Below are 5,000 nucleotides of genomic sequence, written 5' to 3'. Positions count from 1 at the left end.
CCAGGCTGCCAACGAAGAAACACTACTATAATGTCATATATAACACACGGTTTATCGTATCTGAAGGGGGTCCCCCAGCTGCAACACCACGAAGTTGCTAAAGTTCATTTATGAGGAAAAAAAATAGAATTTTTTGCTGAAGTTTGAATTTCTATCTTTGAAACGGGTATAATATTAAGCATCCAGGACATATAATATAAAAGGGGAGTTCATTGGATAACTAACAAGAAAACAAAAGTTCAGTAATAAATACGCCATTTTATTGAATGAGAGAGAGAGAGAGAGAGAGAGAGAGAGAGAGAGAGAGAGAGAGAGAGAGAGAGAGAGAGAGAGAGAGAGAGAAAGATGTAGTATACTCAGTGTAATCAACTATATAAGTTAAAGAGCCCATGTGATGATATTGAAAGGATCACAAACAACCCTCCAAGAAAAATGCAAGGCAAGAAAGGAGAAAATTCCCAAACCAAGATAGATAAAGTAAGACTATTCTAAGATTAAGATGCAATGGCAAGGGGAAAGGGCAGCTGAGACCTGAGGTTTCAAGAAGCAAACTTAGGAAAATCACGTCATCAGGAATATTTCTGAAAACAAGATTATATTGCGAAACCTTGCAATACCTATAATAGTTGATCATCAGGCCAAACGTATTAGATACAATTCTCACTACGTGACAATAAATCTTTATGGGAAGACATTTTCTTTAGCGGTAATGTTTTAATCCCCTATCTAACAAATATGAGGCGTTTAATCAATTTAGTATTACGCTAAAGAATTAAATAAGTAATCGCGAATATGTACCTTAGTATACTATAAAGTGAAATAATTTTATATCTAAAAATATTCAACATTAGCCTTCTCGAATAAAAATCGCATCTTTTAATTAAGGTCTTCAACACTATATGGTATTATTTGAGGAATAAGGCATTTTTTAGGAAACCAACAAACAAATGCCGAGGTACAATTCCACATATCGATAATCTTAAAAAAATAACAGCGTAAAATGCATCATGGTAACGATGTCCAACCCACATGTTGAAACATATTTGTTTGGAGTGTGTCAATTCCATTCTAGTTGTGTGTTGGCTTCAATCAAAATCTTAATTTCACTTTCAATGTCACTGAAGCCCAGGAAATTCCCGGTCATTTCATAGCACACGAAAAAAAAACACTACTGGTAAGAAAATATACACAATCACAATGATACACACACATGCATATGCATATATATACAAGCACGTACTTTGCACAAATATACTCATAGAAACACGCCACGTAGGCTACTGTACACGAATACAAATCAAACAGTACAAACACAAACGTACAAATATATATATACATATATATATATATATATATATATACATATATATATATATATATATAAAAATAAACATATATATATATACATATATATATATATATATATATATATATATATATATATATATACACACAGACACATATATATATATATATATATATATATATATATATATATATATATACTTATCATCATCATCATCATCTCCTCCTACGCCTATTGACGCAAAGGGCTTCGGTTAGATTTCGCCTGTCGTCTCTATCTTGAGCACTTAATTCAATACTTCTCCATTCATCGTCTCCTACTTCGCCCTTCATATTCCTCAGCAAAATAGGCCTGGGTCTTCCAACTCTTCTGGTCCTTTGTTGAGCCCAGCTGAACGTTTAGTGAATTAATCTCTCTTGGGGAGTGCGAAGAGCATGCCCAAACCATCTCAATCTACCCCTCATCATGATCTCATCCACATACGGCACTCGAGTCATCTCTCTTAAAGTTTCATTTCTAATCTTGTCCTGCCATTCAACTCTCAATATCCTTCTGAGAGCTTTGTTCTCAAATCTATTGGAGATTGTTTCATTGTCATAGAATAACACCGATCTCACTAAGCTGATATATAGTCTGATTTTTATATGTAATTTCAGGCGATTTAATTCCCAAATTTAATTAACCTAGCCATTCTCTGATTTGCTTTTTTTCAATCTTTCACTAAACTCTCATTCTAAAGACTCTGTTTTGGAGATCATAGTTCCTCTCTCCTTCCAATGATATTTCATCTTCCATTGTATAATTCATTATCATCATCTCTGTCTTTCTTCTATTTATCTTCAGCCCAACCTCGTGTGACATTTCATGCATTCTGGTAAGCAAGCATTACAAATCCGGTGGTGCTCTGCTAACAAGGACAGCATCATCTGCTAAATTCCTATCACCAATCCAGTCTAATCATTCTCCACCATCTCTGACTGTTCTACACATTACAAAATCCATGAGTAGGATAAATAACACAGTTGACAAGACATTCCCTTGGAGTACTCTGCTGTTCACTGGAAATTCATTTGACAAGACTCCATTAACATTAACTTTGCGCTTGCTATGTTCATGAACAGACTGAATCAAATTGACATATTTAAGAGGAATTCCACAATAACGCAGGACTCTCCACAAAATTAGCCGGTGTACACTATCAAAGGCTTTTTCATAGTCCACAAATGCCATCAAAAAAGGATTTCTATATTCTACGCATTGCTGTTCAAAATGTCTCAAAATGAAAATGTGGTCATTGCAACTTTTACCTTTTCTAAATCCTGTTTGTTCATCCTTCAGCTTTTTATGAAACTTTCCTACAGTCTCACAACAATAGATATTTTTATAACAACTGGCGTAAGTGTTATGCCTCTGTAATCATTGCAATCAGTCAGGTCTCATTTTTTTTTATTTTTTTTTTATTTTGCTATTTCCACCAATAGTCCCAACTCCCATTCATCAGGTTTTGCCTCTTCATGCCACAATCTACGAAATAATCTTGTAAGTAGTCTGGGAGTCACTTCATTTTCAGCCAGTATCATCTCGGTAGTCACTCCATTGCATCCTGGGGCTTTCTTCAGGTATATCAATCAAATTATGCCATTCATATCTCTTATTCATAACCTCACTAAAGGGTTCCATCCAACGTTGCCTTTCTTCATCTTCTGTTGCTATAACAGAGCCGTCTCTCTTTTTTATGGGTATGTGCTTCTTCTACTTTGCCCCACTTGAGATTTCATAAATAACTCCATGAGCAATTCTTACACCATAGAACACTCCCCGAATTCATAGCATTGTCAGCCTCATCTGCTTTAGTGTCTAAATATTCTCTCCAGTCATTCCCGGCTTCTCTTTTGACCTCACTATCAATACTGGAATACTTAGCATGCTCTACCTTGTAATTTTCATTACTTCCTCGAAAAGTTTCAACACCCAATTCTCAATTTCTGTCTTTGTCTCCATTTTATAGTATCCCAAGTATCATTCGATATCCATGGCCTTCTATTTGTAACTGCGTGCCCCAAGATTTCACTGCCAACTAACTGAAATATGTTCTTAATATCACACCAATCTTCATTATATATATATATATATATATATATATATATATATATATATATATATACATATATATATATATATATATATATATATATATATATATATGTATATATATATATATATATATATATATATATATATATATATATTATATATATACACATATATATACATATATATGTATATATATATATGTATATATATATATTTATATATATACACATATATATATACATATATATGTATATATATATATATATATATATATGTATATATATATATATATATATATATATATATATATATATATATATATATGTATATATATAATGTATGTATGTGTGACTATACATATATATTTATGGGAGTGTGTGAGTTTGTTTAACCAAATTCAGATCATAACAAGCGTCATTATGCAAAATGATACCCATAGATGCCTCAGCCACTGAATTACATGTCGGAAAAGCAATCGCTAATACAGGTTATGTGCAAAGGTTTTAATATTATTATCATAGAAGACTGGAACTGAGCCTCCCCATTTTAGGGTAAGAATATGAAGAGTCATAAGGACAGTCAAGTCTGGACGTAGCTGAATCTTCAATAAGGTCGGTTCATATTTTCAATTACCAGACGAGGCCAATTTTCAACAAATTATATACGTAAAATGATATCACCGCAGATGGGATTATTTATTTTCAAGAATTAGCCTTTTTAAAAAGGCAAATTTCAATAATATTTATTACCAAAATCACATACCCCACTCATGTCATCTTATCTTAAAACATTGAAATGCATGAAGACGATTCAATAAAAAACAATACAAGTTTCAGTGTGGCATTACTCATACTCTGCACTGTAGAGCTAAATTACAATAAGCTGTAGAATTGTTTTAATTGCAATAGTTCGCGGACAGAACATTCAATAACTGACTATTTTGAATTTTTTTACTGAATCAACTCCGAAAAAATCACTACATTTGGATCTCGATGGAAAAAAAAATTATTTTTTACTTATATGTACCACTAGGCAACGGCATGAACTTTATTCAAACATGTCGGATATTCATCTGCTAGTAAATAATTTTTTTTTTTCATTAATAACAGGGAAAAAAAACAATAACGATCCCCAAAGTTTTTTGTTTTTTTTTAACTTCTTTCAAATATTTCTACAATTATCAAGAATAAAACTCCCAAATATCCATTTACTTGATAGTGTATATGGGTTTTGTGTTTGATAAAAACAAAAGACAAAACGGGAATATAACGCTGATGCTTCTAATATGTAAAAAGGGGGATTGCAAGAAACATGACTCTATAAAAGAAGCAAATGCATCTCCACGAACCGAGACTGTCACTGAAAATCTTTCAAGTAACCCAAAATTTGCCTGAAGCCAGAAGAAAGTTGTAAATAGAAGGTTCACTTCAAAAGAGCCTCCCAGAAGGCCTGTCAAAAGTATTCATTCATTTTTGGACAATGATAAAAGAACAAAAAAAAATCGAGAAAAATGAAAACGTATGTTAGATAGAAAATAAGTTTATCACTTCTATCACTACAATAAATTTGTCATGCAAAAATCTGCATCGATATACGAAGT

General features: G+C 32.3%; 1 long non-coding RNA gene across 1 annotated transcript in view; it reads right to left on the bottom strand.

The window, feature by feature from the left end:
- The window catches only part of LOC137651961 (uncharacterized), a 615,344-nt gene that overhangs the window by 417,775 nt on the left and 192,569 nt on the right, over positions 1 to 5,000 (bottom strand). The window lies entirely within an intron of this gene.

Source organism: Palaemon carinicauda, chromosome 13, assembly GCF_036898095.1.
Source record: "Palaemon carinicauda isolate YSFRI2023 chromosome 13, ASM3689809v2, whole genome shotgun sequence".
Classification (NCBI taxonomy): Eukaryota; Metazoa; Arthropoda; class Malacostraca; order Decapoda; family Palaemonidae; genus Palaemon; species Palaemon carinicauda.
The sequence above is the reverse complement of the archived record's forward strand: the minus strand, read 5'-3'. Positions and strand labels throughout refer to the sequence as shown.